General features: G+C 44.6%; 1 protein-coding gene across 6 annotated transcripts in view; it reads left to right on the top strand.

Annotated features, from left to right (window-relative positions):
• The first annotated feature begins 458 nt into the window (after nucleotides 1-458).
• The window catches only part of LOC116783555 (sodium channel protein type 5 subunit alpha-like), a 216,769-nt gene continuing 192,807 nt past the window's right edge, over nucleotides 459-24,420 (top strand). For 5 of the 6 annotated variants that reach the window (XM_032681222.1, XM_032681214.1, XM_032681210.1 and 2 more), the window contains exon 1: nucleotides 459-594. The gene's annotated coding sequence lies outside the window, so the exon portion shown is untranslated. Of the gene's footprint in view, nucleotides 595-6,638; nucleotides 6,788-24,420 lie in introns of those variants that run through there. The other variant, XM_032681205.1, reaches the window with a different exon arrangement.

The raw sequence follows: 24,420 nt of genomic DNA, 5'->3' as shown, positions 1-24,420 counted from the left end.
CCCCTTCTCCTTGCCCATCGTTTCTCCTTCCCCACCCCTCAGCCCTGCCTATCCTTCCTCCGCACCCCTCTGCCTTCCTCCCTATCCCCCTGCCTGCCTCCCCATTCTGCACCTTTCTGCCTCTCTATTCTCCACGCCTCCCTCTCCCACATCCCCCTTTCTCCCTCCCCATCGCTCCCCTTCCCTTTCCCTCCCCTCCCTCCTCCCCGGTCCCTTCCCCCCACCGGCTGCAGGGGGCGCTGCGGGGCCGCCCCGGCTGCGCTCGGCGGGGCGGGCGGTGCCTCCGCCGCTCCCTCCGTCCGTCCATCCATCCTTCCCGCCTCCCTCCTCCCTCCATCCCTCCCCACTCCCCCCCGCCGCCCGCCCGCCCGGCCGGGGCTCCGCTGGCTCCGCTCCGCTCCGGCGGCAGCGGCACAGACGGCGCGGCGGCTCCGAGCCATGAGCGCTCCGCGGCGGGCGGGCAGCGCGCTCCGCGCCCGGCAGCCGGGCGCTTCCTTCCCGCGGGACGGGACCGCTCGGGGACTAAAAACTCTGTGGATACAATGAAGTGGCTCTGGGACTCTTGGTTTAGCAGGAAAAATTAAATAAACCAATGTAAGTTTCTCTCTCTCTCTCTTTTATTTTTTCTTTTTTTGGTTGGTTTTGTTGTTTGCTTGTTAATAAAATAATAATAAAAGGGGAAAAAAACAAAAGAAAGAAAGAAACGGGAAAGACGCCCTGTTCCGAGTGTGTCGCGGAGGAAGAATTGGTAGTGCTGGGATTTTCCCTTCCCCAAACTTTCCCTCGAGGCGACAGGAGAACCGCGACCGTCCCGTCCGAGCAGGGCGGCAGAGAGGGACCGGGGGCTGGAGCAGAGCGAAGTTGGCGTAGCAAAGCTTGTGTTGGGCTGTAAAAGCAGAGCATATATATATATTTATATATATATATATGTTGCTGTTTAGAGGTAATTCTGGCAGAGAATCGGTCTGGTTTCCGTCTCGCTTCCGCGCCCAGAAGTGCCGGGAAGAACAAACAGCAGAGAGAATAATCTGCAAATTGTTTGTTTAATGTTACGTGGTGTCAGATGTGTTGGAGTGGAAATTTAGTGGCGGGTTGTGAAGAGAAGAACTAGAATAGGTATTTCTGTGGTGGCAGGGAAAATGTATCGTTCTGTATCGTGAGAATATTACTGGTATTAGTTGTTGTAAGAACTGACATATTTTAAGTATGTATCTTAATGGCACCACACACCTCAAAGCTCTTTATAGAACACCTCTGCTTAAAATATGTAGCGTTTTTACCAAAACAAATTAAAAACTGGACTTGGCTTATGTAAATAAAAGAAATCAGGGGAGAGCTGTACTGCACTCCAGCAAGGTGATCATGATTTTATCGAGGCAACCCTGAGGGGAACAATGAATACTGAGAGAACTGTGAGAGAGAACAAAAGCTAAATTAAAGCAAAACTTATGCAACCGAAGTGTGGCTGTAGTGGGAATAAATCAGACCTTTTTATTTTTTTTTAATTTATTTATTTTTATTTTTTTTTTGAGATTTGGGTGAGGAGTTGGAGATGAGCCTCTGGAAACCAGAGAAACATGCAAGCCAGGCACACCTACAGCAACAGGTCTTGTTTTGCCTGGGAAGGATGAGCTGAGCTTTGTGAGTGCTTGAGCCAAGCTTACCCAGTCACAACTGGGGCAGTGGCTGATCCTGCAGACGGGCATTGGATCCGGGGCTGGTGGCCCCAATTTCTCCCACTGCTGGGCTGGCGAGCAGCTCTTCCCAAAACACAGGGCGGATGGTGGAATAAACGCGGTGATTCAAAGAGGATTTGTCAATACTAAAAATAAACAGGCCCGCAGATGTGTCCTAGAGGGTCATGTACAGGCTCAACATTTTCGGGGCCAATGAGCTGATTTCGGCCATTTTCCGCCTGTGTGTCCTGTCCAAGGTGCTGAAGTTCATTTTGCTGCAATTTCCCAGGATTTCGGGGTTTGGCAGAAGTGGTCTTGGAGGCTTCCTCTCGTCTGAAACTGGTGAGGGGGTTCCCCCCCGGGTGGTATGAAGAAAAGCAGGGATGTGTTTTCAGACACGTATATTTGATCCCTCCTTTTGGCGTGGGAAAGCAGGCCAGGTGGCAGATCAGGCAGATCCTATAAGCTTTTGGTGGCAGAGAATTGGAAAGGTCAGAGCTGTGAGGCAGCGAGGAGTGAAACCCTCTCATTCTAATGGACCAAGAAAGTGGTGGTTTTGAAAGTGTCAGTTCTGTTGGTTTGAGTGCATTGCCTCAATGAGACATCTGGTTCTGGCAAAGTTGAGGGGAGCCCAGTGCAACAACGGAATGGAGATGATGCAAATGGAATTGAAGTGATATTCACTGATTTTGTTAATGGTTTTTTTTTATTCTGATGTAGCCTTTTGAAAGGGTAAACACAGTTGGCAGAGAGCTTCAGAAGTAGAGGGTCCTTTAGAAAAGAAGAATGTCTTTTGGGGGCAAATGTCTCAACATGTAAGCAATAGAAGCCTGTCCTGCAAGTTGTGATATTTTTAGATTAAAGTGACAAAAGGTCTCAGCCTCGAGTAGTGGAGTTTATGTAACTTTGGTAGAGACAGATCACAGTATTGCCAGAAATAATCACAGATTAATATTTTACTTAACTTGTTCATGATTGGAGTTCAATGCTGTCACATGGTTTTTCTCAGATCTTGACACTCATTCTGACTCATTCATAATGCAGCTTTGTACTTCTGTCTGACACTCTGAGGGTTTTACAAACATGGAGGGTCAGATTCTAAGGCCAGTGTTCTCCCACAGAAGTAGGTTTTGCTGTGAGGAGTCCTGCAGATTTAAAGCATGCCAGAACTCTGTACAGTGTGGTAGAGAACTGATACTGTTTCATGCCCTGAATCATTCGTCAGAGCTCACAAAGGTATTCGGTTGCATCATTGGGTATGTAGCCTAAATACCTTGACCATGAAGGGGGTATGTAGACCACGAGACTTCATGACTCTGAATGACATCTTATGGGTGCAGACTTTAAAACTGCAACAGAGTTGAGAGCATTGTATTCCTGGCTTGAATGAGAAACTGGCCCTGGTTCTTGCTGTGATGGACTAACACCTGTGGCACCAGCTAACACCTCCCAGGACTTTTACAGGTTACAGGAAAATGTTGAGTGGTTGCTGTGTTCTTGGTTTAAATGTGTTGTCAAAATTATATTTAAAAATTTGCTGTTAGGAAATGACATCCTAAACTGGCATGGGAGATTTATGAAATATAGCTAGTTTTAATTTCTTTAAAATATCCTGTTTATGATATTAAATAGGGATTGGTTTGTCTTCCGATTACCATTTTCTGCTTAGTATATTGAAAGAATCCTCTGTGTATGCATGCGAGTAAAGAACATGTTGGGTTGCATATTAAAACATGTTGGTGGTCATTTGGAAAGCCTGGTCATGCTTTTCAAAAGGAACAGACTGTCACCTGCTACCACCTTAGATGCCTTAGTTTTTGGAAGCTCCGCTTGAAAAACATAGAAGAGACCTTTTGTTTTCAGAGAGTGAGTGCTCAGTTCTTCCTGAAAATTGCTACCTTGTAAGTTGTCTCTGAACATCCTCAAGAATCACTTCTGAAGATTATAGCCCTAATAGTTAAAAAGTGACAACAACTAATTTCTGAGTTCTGTAAAATAAAACTTTGGTAACACAGAAGCAGCATCACTCTTAAATATACACTTGACCTTTCTGCTTTGTGTTCACATGTTGTCTTGAGGTAGGGCCTTAATCAAAGTATACAGCAATTTATATTTGGAATTCTGTCATCACTTCTCACTTGCACCATCTAGCCTGTAGGAAAACACATGAAGTCAGTTGGGTATACTTCTATTTGATCATAGTGAATATCTCTTTAACAGTGTCATGTATGACTGCAAAAAGTTCAGATAAACGTGTGTTTATTTATCTTTTAAATAGGATTGTCCTTATGAATATCTACCAAAGGGAAACCCTGGTTGTATTTCTATTGATCTTGGTTTATTATTTAGTCTGCAAACAAAACTGATGGGCCCACTTTGACCTGTCTCTGTCTCTTTGGGTTTCTCTTGCAAAGTGACAGTTTCTAAATCAGGAAGAAAATCAGGTCACATTTCTGGCTCTACAGGATTTATCTCATTGCTCTTCTTTCAAAGTAATTAGAGTTACTAATAATGAGGAAAAGAAAACTTTTCCAGAACTGGAATGTCCCTAACTTCTCTCTCCTTCTGGCAGTTTTTGTGTCACTGAAGAGATCCACGTAGTTCAGAAAGTTTGTTGTGGAGGATCCTTTTGCTCCATCATACACATGCTATCTTCCTTTTAGTTTAACTGCAGGTGATCTGGTCACTCTTACAAATGTACCTTCTTTTCCTTAGGTTAATTATGTCTCCTTATTTATTTCCCAGTCATTCTGGGACGGTGTTACTGGACCAGCTCCGGGCTGTCCAGTTGCAGTGAGTGAGATCCCAGATTTCAAGTTGGAAGAAGAAAGAGGGCACATCTACCGAAGCTGTCACATATCCCAGTCCCTAAGTTGACTCAGGACAGAGTGGTTTTGTTAAATGCATGTAGTACCAGCTGTCATAATTGCCCCTTCTACCCCTCTTTTTCAGGTTTCTTATCAGTCTGACTTCACAAAGCCAAATTCCCAGCAAAGATGGCAAAAGAACGACAAAAATTCCCTCTCTTCTCACACGCCCACCTTTGAGGAGGTGTGGCCTGGCCTTCCAGGAGGAGGTCACCTTGTGAATCTTTTGTGTGCAAAATTTTCATCAGTGTCAAAAGATTCCTTATCCTTCATGGCAAAACCATGCCTCCCTGCTCTTTGTATTGAACAAAGCCTTTTTTAATCACAGTTCTGCATGACAGGAATGGCTTGGGTTTTATTTTTATCGTAATATTGCAAGAGCTTTTTGAATTAAGAGATCTGACACATCAAATAGTACTGTTGTACCAAAACATGCAGAAAAATTTTAAATTCTCCTAAGCTCCAAGTTTTCTCTTTGCCCTTTTTTATTTGATTTTAAAATCAGAGGTTTTCTTTTATATCTTGGAAAAAATAAGTCCATTCTTTACTGGATTATTTATTTCATCTCTCAGCTTGAATTGTGCTTTCTTGCTTTGCTAAATTTCTGCCAAAGAGGCTTTTTACTGCAATGCTGAGAGCCCTACCAACAGGTTGTAGGTTCTTTTTAAAGCTTGCTGGATTCCTAAGGTGCTAAAACTGCTCTGCATTCAAGTTATCACTTGAAAGATATCTGCAACTTGTGCTTTCTTAATTTTAATCCAACTCCAGTATTAGTATGGAATACTTAAAAAGTCTTACTCATTTTAATTGCAAGTTTGTAAAAGTTAGGTGACTGAATGCAGACTGTGGGCACAATTATGGTGTGTTGGAAGAAATGAGTCTTTCTCAATATTCATGGCATGTGAAGCCTGATTGTGAACACTAAGCCTAAGGTTTTAGGGGTCTTGGGAGGTGTGAGTTGTGGTTGAGGTTTTTTGCCTGCTGACTTTAAGGCTTAAGAGAAAATGAAAAAGATCTGTATGATACAAAGCTGTAGAAAAACTTGTCGATGGGCAATTTTTTTTTTAAGACCTGTTAGCTGAAGGTAGATTAAAGATTAACTTTTTAGGTCAAAATCCATTCTTAAAAACTGTACTATTTCTAAAGTTATTTTTCCAAGACTCTTTTCCTTATCATAATGAAATGGTCACTTTTCCCCCCAAAAATGGTCAGTTTTGTTATTGTCTTGGTGGTTGAATATGCCACTGTTCTGCCTGGCTGGCTTACAGCATGTTGGGTCTAACAGGCTTTATGTTTATCAAGGCTTCAGGTTTACAGAACCTTGGTCCTGGAAAATCAGAACAGGACAGCACAGAAGGATCACTTCTAGTTATTTCCAGAGAGAAAAAATTCACCCCTTTAGGAGCCAGCTTGGATTTTATGCCCCATTGCCAGCCCTTTTTGGTCCTCTGAGGAGCATCTCTGCTGCCGGGCTGTGCGAGGTCAGACACTGCCCCTGGGAAATCCCAAAAAACATGAACTTTAAAAAGAAGTGGTGATAAATAAAGCAATCTCTCTCACCACGGCGTAAAGCTCCTAAAGAGGAGAAACTCTGTCATGAAGTTTTTGGGTTTCCCTGTGATGTAGACTGGGCAGAGGTTTAGGGAGAGTGATGTTAGTGGGAGGCTCTCGGGGATAGGAGGGAGCACCTTTCAAGTGTTACAGCCTGACCTGCAGACAGGCACTTGGTGTTGTCTGAGGCCTGACACATTAGTGGCCGTTACATAATGCACAATTATAAAATCGCACTAAAGCCTCTTTAAAATACCTGCCTGATTATAACAGGGTAATTACGCCGCGTTTAATAGAGATGAGTGCTGCGGGGAAGGGACCCCCCTGCACCAAAACTTGTTCCCCTGCCTGCCACATCAGATGCAGCCCATGGTGCCTTATCCCGGCCCGTGGAAGCCCCAAACCCTCCCAAGCCCCCCACGGCGGTGTGCCGGCTCTCGTGTTACAGGGGTTGTCCTTTCCTTCCGGACGAGGATTTCTGGCTGTCGCTGCTCCCCATATTAGTACAGCCAGTGCGACGCCGTGACGCGGCCGCCCTCTCTCCCTCCCCGGGGCCCAGCACATCGTCTCCGCTGCCTCCCCAGCCTTGTTCCCAGCCTCTGACATCGAGTTATGCGCAGCTCCCGTGCTGCTGGGGGGGGCAAAGGCATTGCCGGCCGTGTCCGCAGCAAGAGGGTCTGGAAAGCACTGCAAGTATCTTAAGAATTTTTTTTTTTTTTTTTATTCCCTCCTCTATCTCTTTTCAACAGCGTTTCACGTCGAGAGGTCTAATCTCCCTCGATGCGTGCGTGTGGTTCTCATTCATGTGAGAGCAGGGGCTGCTCCGGAGTGTGTTGTGTGGTCCCTTGGGAAATAACCCCTTCAGAGTTGCAGTGCGTGGCAAAGTTCCCCCCTGGTTTGCTGAGGTCCTCGAAGCTCTTTCCTTCCCTGTGCCCGTCAAACAGAGGGATGAATCCTCCTCTCGGCTCTGCCGGTGTAAATCCAGATCGATTTGTTTGTCTTCAGCAGAGCTAATCCAGATTTACACAGTCCTTTCCCTGAGGACTTCCCCCGTTTTTTGCTCTAGGTGACTGTTAGTGGGCCAATGTCAAAATACATCTGATCTAGTCAGATTCCCTGTCTCCAATCATTAATTATTCTCTGGCAAAAGTTTCCGAGGAAGAGCGGTTGTATTTGAAAACAATATACAAATTCTGTTGCTAATTTTAGAAAGTAAGGGAGATTTTTTCCCCCCTCCTGTTGAAACTAAATATAATTTGAAAGATAATGTACAAAGACTTAAATATAGCACTCAATTATACATTGCATATGAATGGTTTCTCTTGGTTTTAACATGTTTAGTTTGTTTTTCCATCTTTCTCAGCAGACAGCTGTTAGATAAAGAGAGAAAAGTAAATAGTTGTTATGAAACCGAACGTCATAGCTAAAGGGAACAAAAAAAAGGAATCATCATATGGAAAGATAAAGACAAAATAAATCCTGTCTGTGCTTTTCCCCTTTGCCCCATACTTTCATGAAACTTCTGTAGTAGCTAAAGAAGTACTTTCATGTTTCTAGAACAAATTTCCTGCAGGTCCATCGTGCTCATGTTCCTTCTGGATTCAGGTAGTTTTGAATTGAGACTCCAAATCCTTCACGGGAAGGTAAAACTGGAGTAGAAACTTCCCTAGGAAAATCTCTGCGTTTTTGGGTTCCTTTGCCCTTAGTGGAAGTTTTGGTTGAGTTACACTGAGTTCGCTTTTCTATGAAGTTGCTAAACTTGACGACCCCCAAAAGTTTTGTTATGTCCACACGGTGTCTGAACAAGCACCTGCAAGGTGTACAGGTGTCCTTCTGGCTGCACAGGATGGCTTGAAGAACTTGCTTTCTCCGGTAGTTGTGAGATGCAGCAGTGCTCCTCATATGCTGTGACACCCAGGAAAAATTGTTCTTTTTGTTAAAAGTTTCTCAAGGTTTTCCCTGTTTTGTGAAACCTGACCAGTGCTGGCTGGTGGGTTCTTGCTCTGTGTGTTGTGTGTTCAACAGTCAGGTCCCAGTGCAGATCTCTGCTTTTTAACTGCTTCTTAGGACAGGCCAGAAAGAACCTAGAAATGCCACACTGGGAAACACATTGCCTTCTTTTATAGAGATATGCAGAATGGCATAAAAGACCCTCAGACTAAAAATAACAATAATTAAAAAAAAAAAAAACACACCAAAATTATGATTGTAGACTCCTGGGAACAGGGCAAGTGGCTGCATATGAGCTTATGATCTGAAAACATTGAAATATTCTGGGCTGTGGTTTTCTTTTATTAATTATCTTAAGTGATGTTCAGAACCTGAAACCAAGGCTTTTAGACACATCTCTGGTGCCTAATTCTTCTCACTGTCTCATAACAGGGTGAATCAGGAGGCTGTTTACTGAAGTCAGTGATGCAGTGTCGATGTAAAAGCGACATAAGGGAGATGGAGGATTTGTTTACGAGCATAAAAGTCCCCTGGACAGTTTAACACTAACAGAGAAAATCACTGAATAGCTGCAAAGCACAGAGCTTAAATGTATCTGAAATAAGTTTTCTGGAGCATTTCCAGAACTATTTTAAGGGCCTGATCCAGAGCCTGGTGAAGCCAAAGGTAAAGCTCCTTTTGACTTCTTCAAAGCTGACATTACACTTTGAAACATCATTTCCTCTCTGAAATTTTCTAAAGTTGTCTTTTAGATGGTTTCTAATTAACCATTATGCCAGATGTAATGTCTTTTTTATCCCTCTAGTGCTTGGATTTGTTAAATATAAAAAAGAAATAATAGCACAATTCCTTTTTTCACACAGGAAATTCTGATTTCCTATGTGTTTAGTCATTAGTTGCACAAGCCACAAAAACTCATCTTCTGTTGCTCTGTTTCTCTGCTGGTTTGCCTTTGTGCCTCTCTCTTATCCTCTAGCTTTTGAACCCACTGGGTTCAAAACCCTCCTGATTCAGAGGTTCAGGACTAGAAAATATTTGGGGTATGCGAGTGCTGTTAAAGGATATTCCTGGATTGACAATAGACAGACTCAAGGAGTGTAAGAAAGTGTAATGTAAGAAAGTGGCTGTGGGGTGACCCAGCCACATACTACACAGCTATGGATCCACCAGAACTCCATAGAGGAGCACGTTACTTCAGTAATGTGCGTTGACAGAATTTTTAATGCTATTCCATGTTACATTGCATTTTATGTTTAATGTCCCATTTCCAGGCCAGCCATTGCTTCACCTACACCAACCATGTCCACGAAATCAGGTAATGCCAAGTGTGGGCTGTAATTGTATAGTTTTAAAGGGGACTTGGAAACAAAGCCCTGCGATCTCAGCACCTTTAGGAATAAGCTCCATCATGCAGATTTAATGCTGGATCCAAAACTGCCGAAGATCCCTCTTGGGCTTCAGAATGTTGTGGATAGATCTGCATGTGCCATACACCGAGGAGTGGGTGTCAGGAGTCTGGGACCAAGGGTGCCTTGAGCCATGAGAGAGCTTGAGGTCCTGTTGAAAGACTGGAGGACGTGAAAGTGGGATGATGTCCCAGAGGACTATGGCCCTCCTGCTCTAATCCTACCCCATGCACTGTTATATCTGAGGCTCCTTGTGTGCAAGGGGAGTGTTTGACTATCAGTGCTGCTGCCCAATTTATGTTCATCAGATATGGATTAATAGCCATTTTTAAGCATATATATATAAAATATCTGTTATATATATATGTATATATATATAAAAATATATAAATATATGTAAAACCAAATGAGGAAAGAAGCAAAGACATGGAAAATGCCATTTCCAGCTCCACCAGTTGTGTACTCCCCATTCTGCTGGGAACTGGCATATCTGTGGTGTCAGATGGCATATGTGTGCCCAGCTAGAAGGTGCTGTGAACCAGGACGAGAGGCAGCAGGGATCACACCGAGGATACCCCTGAGCTGTGTGCGTCCATGCAACGAGGCTGTGGCTGTTTCTCCCCCAGCCCTCGGCCCGACCATCGCTGCGAGTGGTGCGAGGAAGGGAAAATGGAGGGTGTCCCTGACCCCGGTAATCTCCAGCTGCCACCGAGCCTCCCGGGAGGCACTCGCGGCCAGCGCAGATTAACACAGCCCACAGCAGGGACTGGCCTGCAGCCAGCATGGCCCCGGGATCAAAGGAGCGTGGAGGTGGCTGAGAGCCACCTTCGGGCTCCTCCTCCTCGCCTCGCTCTGCCACAGCTTTTGCCTTCCCCGATAAATCAAACCCACCCTCTGCCGTCGTTGCAGATCAATATGCTTCCCCCCCCCCCCCCATCTCGCATAGGGTGTTTATGTCCAGGTGTGCTTTCAGAGCTAATAACTGGCACAGAGTCACCTTTCTTAAGGATCTTGCAAGGGGAGTGAAGTGCACACATGCTGGCTGCCTTTTTTCTTGATGAGCAGAAACAGGGGCTTCTGGCCCCAAAAGATAAACCATGATGGCGCGAAGCTGGGAACCATCGTGAGGTTGTCACAGGCAGATCCAGTGCAGAGGCATGTAATGAGCTGTACCCAGTTCTCTACAGTCCTCTAGGAGGAAAGGATCAGGAGGGAGCGACATGCAGCATTACCTTTGAGTTTAAAAGGTCACAAGGCCCCAGGGAAAACACAGGCATTGGCATACACAGCACTGGAAATGGTGTATTTTATTGGCAAGCTAGTGCCTTGGTTTGGTTTGCAGGGGGTGGTCTACACCAGAAGCTTTATTTCTGTTAGAGAGGTTATTTTTGATGGCTGTTTGTTTACCAGGAGCAGGAGGCTGGTGTTTTAAAACACCTTTTGGAGGGACTATCAGTGTTGTCCCTATGAATTCCAGCAGCCTTTGTGCCCCAAAAATGCAGAGGCTGTTTCTTGCTGCATGGGTGAGCCCTTTCAGGGAGGTTCCTCATCCCATGCACTCCCTTTGGGCACCTTCATTTTCAGCTTCTCAGCTCTGGGCAGTTTTGTAAAGCAGGGAGTGCTGCTGACCAGTGGCAGGGCCACACAACTGCCAACCACCCCACCAGCCCTTGGGTCAATAGGTTTGTTTTCCAAGGTAGGGCTGGTGCCAGCTGCACTGTTTTTATGGTGTGATGGTCCCTGGGGGTGGCCAAGGAGTAACTCTACCTTAACTTCCGTGCATCTGTTGTTTTATCCTTTCCCGATATTAACCCAAAGTCCTGCCCAGACAGGAAACAACCCAAGCAACAACCTGGAGAAATGCCCTTGCAAGGGCATTTTCTCCTCTCACTTCAGTGGACCAGAGTCTCACCTTGAATGCAGAGCAACATCACTTCATGCTCATTTTAAATTGTGGTTTGCAGGACCACGTGGCCCAGAGCAGGATTCAAAAAGCAGCATCTCACATATTTAGGTCTATGGGATGTCAAATATGTTGAATATTTTCTTCCCAATGCCAGTTTGAAAGCTAGTTTTATAGTCACAGCTAGCTTTGCATATGTTTGAATCGTTCCCCGCTACATGATTTTTTCCAGGAGGTTCCTATAACATTAATGAATGTGAAAGTTGTGATTAGCATGGGAGATCATTGCTTATAGCAACTACACAATGTATTAGGCCACCCATCAGTCTTGCTGTTAGAGCACTCTGCAGAATTCAATAAGCAGCGTTATTTGCACAGTTGCCTTTAGGAGCTTGAGAAACTTTGCAAAACGTCTTATAATCTAGGCAAAAGCTTTGCTGCAAAGCAAGTTCGCTTCATTGATTGCATTTCTTCACTTTGGTAACTGAATGGTAGGCTAAAAATAAATTAAAAAAAAAAAAGCAGAATTGAGATCAATCTCTAATTGATTTTGACTTGTCATATGCAGTTAAAAGCAGAACCAATGCTTTCTGAAATGTTACTGATGTTTGGGGGCTTTGTAAAACTGAATATGAAAGGAAGCATCAATAGCAGAGTATAAGATATCTTAATTTGGGCTTCATACAGAGTTTTAGGCACTTAAATGTCAGACTAAAGTTCAAGTGTTCATTAAAGTTCTACGAGGATCTTCAATGTCAATGAAATTCCTAGTAAAACTGTCCTGTGAGGCTTTGCTGCCTATAAATGCTGGTTCCTTGAACCAAAAATTGCACAGTCTGTTGAAGCAAAGGCCTTCACAGGATAAAGGGATGTCCAGAGAGAGTTTCTGAGAAGGGAACAATGAGGGAGCTGCTGGAGGAGCTTCCACAAGAGCCAAACTCAGCTGCTTTTCCTCAGCAGTGGGTTGGCTGGGACACCATCCTGGAGGGCAGGGGTGGTTTGTGTGGCTCTGCCCTGTCCCCACACCTCCAGTGGGGCCAGGGGCTTGGATTGCATCTCCTGTGCTAAAGGGGCTGGAAATCACTCTTTCCCAGTAGCAGGAGGGCAGGCAGGGACCCCTGTGCTATGCTCAGCATCACCCTGACAGCACCCCATCCTGATTCTCCCCCTCTAAAAACACCTCCTGGCTCTCTCCGCTGAGGCTGCTGTTTTTCTGGATGTTTTTCCCTGGACCGCCAGCCTTGTGCCTTTGGCTGGGGGATGGAGAGAGGGGAGAGCCAAAACAGAGAACAGCCTATTTTTAGGCTGACTATCTCCCACTCCCTGGAAGGCTGGGTGCCAATTAGGTGGTGTCGTGGGGTGACGCTCGCCTGTCTGTAACGCAGCCCGTCGACAGCCGAGCTGTGGCAGGCACTGGAGCAGAAAGGGAGCAGAGATTTGAGCCATCTTTCTGCAGCAAGGGACCCTGAACCTGTCTAGATTTGCAGTAATGTTTATTTTTTGCTGTTGCATCTGTTTATCTTTGTCTGGATGGCTTTCTCCTCCCTCCCATCACATTTTATAACAGAGCTCCACGCACACTGTGAAGTGCGTATTTGAAGCCCAAGTACAAAATTTTGGCTTGTGCCTCTCTGTTCATTTTGTAGTGGGACCAAAAAAAAAAAGGCTGGGCAATTTAGGTCCAACCTCATAATATAGAGGTTATAAAACTGTAAAGTAAAACTGTGATCATGTACTCTGCCTCATAATTAGTATTGTTTCAGCTACAGCATATACTGTCAAGAAAAAAGGAATTGACATGGATGGATTTTCCACCCTTTAGTTTTTTGTAAACCATGGTTAAATAATTTTCTTTAAATGGTGCACGTTACACCTAATTTATATTTCTTTTGTTCTAGTTCCTGGCCACTGGATTTCTTCTATATCAGTCTTGACAGACTGCAGAGTATTCAGTAATATGGAGAGGAATAGCAATGTTTTAGCTGTGTTTGTCCAAGGGTGATGGTACAGTGATTAATTCATCCCTTTCCATTTTCTTTGGTATGATAGAGCTCTCTGAAGCATTTACTATGAGCCTGTTTTCTAGCCCATAGTTGTCCTTAGTGATACTTCCCTAAACCTTTCTAATTTATCAGCATAACCCTTGTGTTTTGGACATGGGAACTGAAATGCTCTACAAGGGTAATGTTCCCATCAATTTCTATCACTGTCCCCTGAGCCCTGATTAACCAAGCCCTGCATCAGCTATTCTGTTCTTTTGCCCAGAAAGCAGAGAAGCCCACAGTCACTCAGATCTTCTGCTTATCTGTATAAAATACTGCCACAACCATTTTCGTGTGGTGCTTTACCACTGCGTCCCAGTACTTAGAAAAGCAACACTGATATTCAGAGTACATCTTGGCCAAGTCTGTAGTAACTCTTGAGTTCAATTACCATGACTTGTTGATATAGAAAGTCTAGCTAAAGAAACCGGTGTGTTTTGTACTTCTTTATCGCTCTTAAATGTGAAATGTCATTCTCAGCATATTATTGCTCCATTGCATGGATTTTTTTTTCCTAGTACAGAACAGAAATAGGTATTGAACATTTCTGCCCTTTCTGTGCTGTTGTGCCTGACGGTACTTAGAGGATACATTTTGTTCCTCATGTGTTTGAAAAGTTCCTTCTTGCCCTTAGAAAGGCCAGCAAATTCTCTAGCTGCAGTTTTCTCACTGATTCTTTCTACTCTATCACAGGCATCTGAGTAATGTGTTATTCTTGACTTCTTTTAATTTTTTATTTTTTTTTTAAATACATCATTTTGCACTCTGAAGTGTGTGCAGCATTTCTGGTTGTCATAGGATAGGAGGTAGAAAATTTCTGAGCCATTCAGTGTCCAGGGAGAGTGACTGTACAGGCTCTGCACTACATGGCCAACATGGGATTTGAAGGACAGTGAAGCAGGTATTTGGAGAGAGCTGGGAAACTAGGAAAGGGAAAAGTCCCCAACATCTCATTAAGGGCGACACCTTTCCTCTACAGACAGCCTCAGTAAAACAGGTCTGCTTCACATCTCCAGACCTCGATGCACCTCTTTTATTAAAGGACAGCCATTAATATATAAAAGTCTGATACGTGTTCCCACCTCACATGATGGCAACTGCAAATATAATTTTTTTTCTCCATGGAATGTGGTTGTGATATCATGCCACCTTCTTTTGTGTTTCTGCTAACAGCTCACACATAACTGGGACTTAGGAAAATGCTACCAGAGTCAAAACCAGTCATCATCCTACAGCCAGTGTCCTTCTGCAGCTAAGCAGTAAATTGCTGCTCTCTTGACTTGATCCTTAGCTGGAGACTCCAACAAAACACCATCATTGGGACAGTCAGTGTCCTCAGCACACCCTTGCTGGGCTGAAACATTCCGGGCTTTGGAATAAATCCTCTGCTCTGTGGAAAAGCCCAGGCTGGGAGATGAGCTGTAGCCCTGGGTCAATGAGCTGAACACCAAGGTTTATGAGGAGGAGGGATAACTTCCCAAACCACTGCTGAAACCCTGCAAAGCAGTGAGATTTTCTTTCATTTACTGAAAGTATCAGAATTCAGTCTTTCAATCCCGCTGATGCTGGAGTCCCTGAGCAAGAGACACAAGGCCTCCTGGCTTTGACTGAACATGAACTCTGGGCTGATGCATATTTATTTATTAATATTTTCTATTTCATGCTGCTGATTGTCCCAGATGCAGAGGAGGAAAACGACTTTCAAATGAGAAGATTTTTCATAAGCCTAGAGCATAACTGTACTTGGAATGCAAGCTTTAATCAGTTATTTGCTGGAAAAATATGTAACAAAAGTGCAGTCTCTGCTGGGTTCTCTTTCATCCCGGTATCAGTTGCTGGGTGGTATCCCTTGGATGAAACATGGATTCTGTGTAAAAAAATTACACAGAAGCACCTTGTTGCAGGGACCATCTACCTTACTTGTGTGCCCTGAGAATAATGATAAATATTAATAATAATAACAATAAATGTGGCTTGGTGGGAAAACTGTGCTTCACTGGCTTCATTGGGGAAGTACAGTATTTTTAGGTTGGAGATTTTCTAAATCTCACTCTTGTGTTCAAGTGTCTGCTTCTTCAGTTCAGCAGCAGTCAGGTTCCCCTACTCTTGGACAAAGGAGTGCCCTTAACCCCAATGAGGCGTTGCTTCTTCCAGCTGCTCTAATCCTCTCACCCCATGCACCTTGCAGGTAGTCACACACCAAGCATGAATGAGCTCTGCTGAAGAGCAGCAGTATCTCTCTGTGGCTGATTGTTGAGGTTGGGTTGTTGAGGGTCTATACCATCCCTCACCATCCCACTGTGGCCAAGGGCAGCCCATGCCCCAAGAGCTTTTCCTCTGAACCTAAAAAAAAAATCCCAGGCTCTCATGTAAGTGTTTGCAGTAAAGAGCTACTGGAGGAGGCTATTTTTTTTTTCCAGGGCACAACCAGAGAGGCTACTTAGCATAGTTTTACATGCTGCTAATGTGGTTTTATTGCTTCTAGGACCTGACCTACTATCGTTATATGCTGCTGTATTATGTGCTGTGGATGCTTTTATTCATTTGGAGCTGGTCCAGGGATCTCTAATGGGGCTCTGCACTGCATGACCTAGGTGTGCTCAGCATGACACCATCCCCTGCACTGGGAAAGCTGGTTTATCACGCCACTGTGGACTGGGAGGATTGGGAAATCAGGCCAGCAGCACGCCCTAACTTATGTTCTGGTCTGGATCCTGCAGAGTATTGGGAGATGGAGGGAGGAACATCCCTGTGGTCCCTATCACCTCATAAGGCCATGGGTTACTTTATGCTCCACTGTGGACTCTGTGTGCACAGAGCACTTCAGTCCAAGCACTGGTGTGCAGGGAATTCAGTGAGCAGTGAGTCATCCCCTGCTGCTGCTAAAGGGAAACCCAACAGCATCCAAGTTAGAAATGGACAAAGGATGGGGTTTGGGATTCACTTTTCCCTGAACTGCTGAACCCAGGAGTCCTGCAGCCACAGCTGCTGTTCTTCACCCCATGTTCTTCCTCCAGTGCACTGAGCCTCCAGGAGGGAGAGGAAGAATGAGACTGAGGAAGGTGGAGGAAAATGCAGAGTGCTGGTGAGCGAAAGAGCTCTCATTCATCCTGAGCCACCACCAGAACCACTCCTGTCTCATAATTGTTCTCCTGGCCAGAATAAAGGGTCCAAACATTATCCCTTTAGCCATATAAGCAATTACCACAGTGGTATATTTAGTGACATGTTTTCCGTGTGTTTGGTGTTCCTAGTTCTGACTTTATTTCCCGTTCTACAGCCTCAAATTACTAAAGTGAACATGTGCTGTTTATTGTGTTTTTCATGTTTTCTTGACAGTTGTCAGCATTTTACACTTGGTATAGTTTTCTACTTTTTTTACCCCATATATAGAATGCTGATCCAGGCAATAACATCTTGGCTGTGAGGCCAGTTTCTTTCTCAGATGCTCAAATATAGGTTGAGAAATCCTTATTTTGGTGAACAGTGACTTTTATGCCTGAATAGCTCATAGGGACCTAGTCTGTATTTCGAAAATCCGAAGACCTCTCCTTTGTTATTAAAGTAACAGTTTTATATTGGATTTGGCAAAAATTTTTTATAATGGAGGTAAAAGCTTTGGATGACAATTTGATTTTACTGTGAGCACGAGTACACATGTTTAAATTTAAGTTAAAGGAGGCACTCATATGTGCTACTTGCCATTAATTTTAAATGCTATTTTTTAAGGGCAGAGCTTTCATTGTCCAAACACTGTTCCTGGATTTTATTGTCTGTGACACTTCACTTGTTTCTCTGGGAGGGGAGAGAATGGGTGAAGTCACAGGGGCAGACTGATCACAGGGCTGGAGTGAGGGTCAGGCTGAGCTTCTCAGAGATTGATCCAGTAGGGCTGGGAAGCTCTGCTCTTTACTGTCAGTTCAACCAGCCTCAAGGAAGCTTGGGCTGGCCTGAGATAACCTCCAAAGGAAAAGCTGCAGCAGCTGAGGCAAAGGAAGTCATAATTTTGGAGGACAGGGCCATCACTCCACAGAGAAGAGCATGTGTCTTCTTGAGAATGGAGATGGAGATCAGTCTGAGAGTGATGTTTGCCTTGGGTGCTTTTGAGTTGCCTCATTGAGGTATCTGGGCATTTGATAACATAGCCAAACTGGGCTGGAAAATCAATGAAGAGAAAATGAGACAGTGGAAAAGAAAAAGAAATAAAGGAAAAAAAGAAAGGAAGAGAGAGAAAGAAATAAAGAAAAAGAAAGAAGAAAGAAGAAAGAAGAAAGAGAAAGAGAAAGAGAAAGAGAAAGAGAAAGAGAAAGAGAAAGAGAAAGAGAAAGAGAAAGAGAAAGAGAAAGAGAAAGAAAGAAAAAAAGAGAAAACAAAATCCACCAAAAATGACACCTCTTGTGTTTATTTAGACAGCAACCTTGCACCACAGCGAGTGCTGTTTTTTTATTTTACAGGGGTAGAACTGAGGACAAATTTCATGCCCAAAGTCCTGTGGAAATGGCACAACAGAGAGCTGGCCCTGCACCATACACTAGAAAACAAATTTTTGGCTCACCTCTTCAAATCTCCACAGATAGCCTCAGCATGCCCCTTTCAGTTCCGGGGACCCAGTGAAGGGTCTTTCCACCCACAGCTCTCCAGAATTTCTGTCTTCACCACCGTTCATTTATTTTTTTCTGGAACCTTCCCACTCCTGCCTCAAATTCTGCTTAGGTGAACATTCCCCATCCCTTTGCTTTTGCTTGCTTCCAAGCAGCAGCACCTCCCACTCCAAGAGACAGCACGGGATTCAGGCTTTTCATGGAGAGAAACTGTGTGAGCATGCCTTACCTGGTTAATCAGGTGTAGAGAGAGAACACAACTTATGTGGCAATGCCCTTGTATGACCCCAGACGTTGCCTGGAGGTGCCTCTGTCTCTGCATTGGTGCTGTATGAACTTGAAACATCTGTGCTCTCACCGTGTGCTTTGCTGATGTAGGATGGCTAAAATGTGCTGTTTAGGTGATGAAACACAAAAAGGCTTTTGTCTTCAGGGATGCTGAGTTTTTCAGCCAAGGTCTGTGCTGGCCTCCCTCCAGTCCTCAAAATGAACCTCTCCTGGGGGTCTGTCTAGCTTTTTCTCGGCATGGACTTTGCTGTGCATGTCAAGACTGTGCTGTAGGAGCAAGAGAGCATTCAAAGTGTGTTGGCATGAGTGGTTCTAACCCTGATCCTAGCCCCATATAGACTCTGAAAATGCAGACTCAACAAAACTGCTGAAAATGTGTTGCAGAGCTTAGCCATGAGTGTACAACATCTGTAAAATATTTAAAAAGTAGTCAAAGAGGAGAAGAAATTAAGAGCACATGGGGAAGAAAGTGTACTATTTCAGCAGAAAAGACAATTGCACCTGCTAGTAACAAGAACAACTTCATCATCTGATGCGTGGACCTCTTCCAGCTTGTCACAACAAATACTGCACACCCAAGGCTATTTGTTGCATTAGCAATAAACCAGGGAGTGTCAGGAACTGCAGCTCGTGTTGGCACAAAAGCTGGGCACCAGTTCCCACCTGTGCAGTTACACTGCTGCTCAGGGAGTGGGGAAAATAGGGAAGATGTGAAATGGCATCGAGGTCACATTGTGTTTCCCACCTCCTCTGAACTGGGTGTTGATCAAGCCCAAGTGCTAGGTCAAGCCTCAAGAGGTAGTATTATCTACAATTTTACTAGGAGGACTTAAAAGACACCTATCACCCTTACAGCTGAGGTTTGCTTTGCTGTGGTTAAGACAGGACCAATCTTTAATCTAGGGCTGGGCAGGGCACAGGAGCAGCTGCCTTCAGACCCCCAATGGCCACTCAGAGATTAATCTAAGGAGAAGCCTGCATTCACCTGTAAGTGAATAGAAGGACATTATTTATCTTATTCTGGATTCAGATTGAGGCGAGACGTTTTTCCCAATATGTGTGAATTCCAGAGGTAGGATCTGTTCTATGGACAAAGCTCAGCTCCAACACAGAGAGCTGTATCAGAACAGTGGTATAACTGAGGCTCAAATCTTTCCTGGAGTTTGTTGCTAAGGTCTTTCATTCTGAATGATGCATGGGAGTGAATTAGCAGTAAGATGTGTGTGTAATTCATGTGTAATGTGCTCCAGTGGTGTGGTCTATTCAGAAGGCAGACTGCCTCACTATATTCTTGACAAAACAGTCTTTAAAATTTAAGTTAGACCCAAGTTGAGCATGTTGCAGTAATGAAGCTTTGCAGTGCCAGAGACCTGAATGGAACTAGGTGAGATCTCCATTTATAAAGATATCTACAATCTTCTGAATACCTGAAACAAAAGAAAGGCACTTCTCTGCAATACAGAGAAAAATAATCCTCCAGGTTGCAACTGACTCAGGGGACACATGCCAGAAAAGATGAGGAAGAAGAAAGCCCACATTACTCTTGTTTAGAGCACATGAAGGTAGATCTCTGCTGGACATCACTCTGTTTTATCTTACTGGAGGTAAAATCACCTGGCTTTCATCAAGGTTCCTGTCTGTTCCAGGATAGACAAGTGAGCCGCACCTTCTGAGAAAGGCTTGCAAAAGAGTGTCATTGGCTTTCATTGTGGAACTAAATAACAAAGGTGCATTTGACTTTGCAACGCAGATTTTTTCTCAGCATCTCGACCTGAAAAGGGCTGTTCACAGGATAAAGGAATATGAAAATTACAGTAATAAGAAAAGAGCAAACAGATGAACTACCCCGCAGGAAAAAAGTTTGTACTACCTTGCCTTCTGACAGAAGCCTTGAGGCTGCCTTCAAGACAAGATTTGCAAGACTTGCAAACAGTAGACCCTGAATCCCAGAGATGGGTACAGCAAATGTGGCCTTGAAAATCCCATGCTGGTTAATAGTTATGAGTTAATACATCAGAAGAGTGTCTAGAGGCTGCCTGGGAAGTGCTTATATTGGCGGGAGAGAGGAATAGAGCACAAGATACCTAGAGATCATGGAGACTGGCCTTTCAGATCTGCACTGATCAGCCCACATAAAGCAATTCCGAGTGTAATTTGGCCTTCCTGACACCTAAATTCTACCTTGTCCTTTCAATTTTCAAAGCCAGCCAAAGTTTGCCTGTCAGGTGCTGATTTTGAGGTGAGAGCTGCCTCCAGAACCAGAGCTTGACTGATGGGAAAGCAGCTTGGCTGTGGAGCGGGATGATCTCCCATTGTGGGCATAATTGCTACATTCCTTAAGTGGGAGAGGAGCAGAGCAAGCCTGCCTGCGTAGGACTTAGATGGAAATGGCATTTTTATGGGAATGTTTGAAATGCATCTTAAAGGCACCCAGTTAAACACTCCTCTCAGACTGGCCACAGGCCAGCTTGGAGTTCTTTGAACTTCTTGCCCTCCAGGCAGAGCCCAGGGTTGAGTTTTCCTACTGGCTTCCAGGATGCCAGGTCATTGCTGTCCACAGTGAAGAGAGCCCAGCTGCCTGAACTCTTGCCCACAGCGTTGCGTTCATCTCCTTGGCCATGACTGGGGTTTCACAGGCACATCCAAAGGCAGGCATTGTTTTCTGCAGCTTTTGTGGCACTGTGTCCACTGGCAGACCTCTGTTTTTAGCAGAGTTAGAAATCGGACCACAGCTGGTAGCCAGGCAGTCTGCCAGTGTGCTGGGCACACCAGCCATTTCTCATGATATATAGCAGCTGAGCTAGATTTATTTTTTTTTTTTTTTGGGGGGGGGTGGAAGCTTTGAAACACATTGAGCTTACCATGTGGGAAAAAGTTCTGTTGGTCCTGTGCTTGTCTGCATCCATTTGTAGCAAAGGCACAGTGAGTTTGGGAGCATATTTTTGCTCCTGGCTTAAAACTTTCTTTCAGCATATTGTGCATGCATGCACAAAACCTCTTGTTTTGGACACCAAGGTCCTGTTTCTAGGTTCAGATCCTCAGTGTGGTTCACGTAGTCTGGGAAATAAAGCTAAAAGTGTGTGTAAATTCAGAGGCTGCTTTTGCAGCTCTCATGTACCATATGCTGCTCTCAGGAGAGTAGGATTTCAGCCCAACAATCAGGCTCCTATGGGAGTCTTTCCCTGCTGTTTTGCTGCCCGGGACAGAGGCTTTGCATGAAGTTGCTATCCCCGAACCAAAAGGACAGCTGAACAGCTTTCATGGTCTTGTTATTCTTCATGGTCCTGCTTTAAGGGATTGCTTCATATTATCAGTGTTGGTTTCCTCCTCTTTCTTCAGGAGCGAAGGTTTAGACTTTACTATTTCAAGGCAGAAAAGGATAAGAGAGGAAGCCACAATATTAATTCCTGAAATGACACACTGATTCTGCTTTTGTAAGGTTATTGTCCTAAAAGAGGGGAAAAAAAGCTTCTGTTGCTTTGGGACTAGCAAAACTAATCCAGCATAACTTCCTATGGATCTATCTCATTTATCTTTAACTCACTCTTCCAAGCCTATAGTTTCTTCTGGACCACTTGTGGGACTAAATGGCAATGCATGCAGGATTTAGGATTCATTTGCATCCCTAAACTGATTGACACGCTGACAGCTCTCAGAATGAGGGGTTGGAGCTATACCACAGAGGGGACAACAACTATCATTGATTTATATTTCTTAGCTCTCCATTTCTTTGAGGAGTGGGCATTTAGTGTGTCTGAAATGTCTACTTCCATCCCAAGGGTGGTTGAAATTGGCCAATGGATTCAAAAGTTATTAGAGGGGATTAAAAGACAGACAGCATGACCAGATAAGCCTTTTTCCTCAGAAAACTAGGTTAAAAAGGGAAAAAAAAAATCTAGTGCAAGGACTCCTGTGATGTCCTCTCTGCATCCTGCTTTTTTCACTGTCTGTGGTGGTTAATACTGGAAGCTCCGAGTATTTACAAAGGAGTGATGTAGTACAAACAGAAGTGGTGCTCTCCTTTCCCCTGGGTGTTTATTTACATTACACCTGCAATACTGAATGTCACTGATGTGACCCCTCCCACTGAGCCCCTTGTCTCAGCAGCTGAAATCTTTGTGTGCGAGAAGTGGCTCCAGGTTACCCACATCTGAACAGCCCCTTGCTCAAAACAGGATAAAGCTGCCAGGAGACAAGCCCCATGGACTAGTCCCTGTTTGTTGAGGGGATGTAAGACAAGCCAACTAGTTGGTCATTTTTTATCCTTGAGCAGGTGATAAAGACTCTGCTGCTTCTCCCCTCAGTCAAGGTGTGAACAAGGAAGTATTTTAGTTGAGTAGGGAAAAGATGCTGTGCCCATCTCAGTCCCAAAGATATCCTTGACTGGCACCTTTCACAATGGACAACATTTTGCAGTCTATAATCTGCCAGTCCAGACAGACTCTGGGAGGTGGGGAAGCCCATGAGGTGCTGTGCTTGGTCTCTAGATGACAGGTTGCCACTTTGCATGAACAGCAAAGCTGATGACCCTTTGATCCCTGTGCACATCTCAGTGCAAACTCTGTTAATTGTGATCCCAGGATCCAGGAGGAGTGTTGGAAAGGGGTTGAGTTTAATGGAGACTTTCATCTGAGAGAAGAGTGCTGGGACAATAGCCAACCTCAGTTGCTAGAAGAAACATAGTTAAAGTTTGTGAAGGTATTAAAACTTGGGATTTAATTTCAGGCTAAAGACAGACATGTTCTGGGAGATTGATTTTGAAATGTGAAGGAAAGGTATGAGGCTAAGATTTGGTGTTCTGGTTATCTTGGCATTTCCAGCCCAATTTTCTGTGTTTTCTGTTTATATAGCAGAGCTGGTACAGCTTTTCAAGCAGACACAGAAATCCAGAAATAAAAGGAATAGCTGGTTGTGAACCTGCCACCCACACACACAAATCCAGAGAGCCAGCTGGGCTGCAGTACTCCTCCCTCTCTCCTTTCCTTCTCCTGTGACATCCCCGTTGTCTCAGTTCCTGAGCTCTTCAAAGCATTGCTGAGGCCCACGGGGCAGCTCTGCAGAGCAGGATGGGGGATAAGCCTGGAGAGACTGTCTTGTCCTTCTGTACCTGTAGGGCTGGGGTTCTAGTAGCTCCTGAGCAGTCTCTGGGGGGAGAGGTTTTATGGCTCAGAATCAGTGCTTTGAACACTACTTGGAGGAATTCGGATGAGGTGGTGGGCAACGGGGTTGTTTGAGGTGATGGACACCAGATTAAGTTCACACCTGCCAAGCAAAAGATTTCACCAGGGCTTTCAGAGCTTCTGAGTATGTCTCACCCCAGCTCATGGTGCAGCTGCACTTTCTGTATGGGGGAGGCAGTTGATGATGGGCTGCTGGGAAAAGCTTTGGAGATATGAGATCCCTTCATCCTGCTGGTGGAAGAGGTAAATAACTTCCCACTTTACTATCTTTTGTCAATCCACAGTGTGTTTTTCCAGCGCCTACCTGCAAAATAATTTTATCTGGGACCTCTGGGTGCTACTGTCAAAGAGCAAAAAATAGCAACAGGAATTTTGGGGGCTGGGCTTCAATTTAGAAACTCAAAAAATTTCTGCACACTTGGAAATCCTTCCCTGCCCTTCCACCTCAGATGGGCACTTGACGTTGTGAAGGAACGTTTAATAGCATCCTGGTCCTCAGGATTAGTAATTTACTTTGTTGTCTGTGTTAATCTAAAGCCTCTGACAATGTAACAAAACTTCAGCAAAGTGCCTCCTTAGAGAAATCTGGGAGCAGGGAATTAATGTGGTGTGTGTAAGAAAGCACTGTGCTAGAAAGGGTCATTATCTGTGACCCTGCTGTCCAGGAGGGACCCAGCTGCCTTTATCCTACATCAGGTGTGAACCTGGGGGGGAAATCCTCTGTACCACTACAGACAGAAAAAAGCTCTGATGTCAGACAGCAGCTTCCCAGCTGAGGTCTGGTGTTCCCTCTCCTCCTGGGGACTGCAGAGCTGCTGCCTTTTGGTGTCTTGCTCTCCAGAGGTTAAGAACAGATACTTTCTGCCCCTCCTTGGGCTGGGTTGCTTTATGGGAGTCGTGGTTGCACATGGTGTGGTCCAGGAGTGGCTCACTGCCTATGCCTGAAGATTGCAAGG

This window comes from Chiroxiphia lanceolata, chromosome 1 (genome assembly GCF_009829145.1).
Source record: "Chiroxiphia lanceolata isolate bChiLan1 chromosome 1, bChiLan1.pri, whole genome shotgun sequence".
NCBI classification, from domain to species: Eukaryota; Metazoa; Chordata; class Aves; order Passeriformes; family Pipridae; genus Chiroxiphia; species Chiroxiphia lanceolata.
The sequence above is the reverse complement of the archived record's forward strand: the minus strand, read 5'-3'. Positions and strand labels throughout refer to the sequence as shown.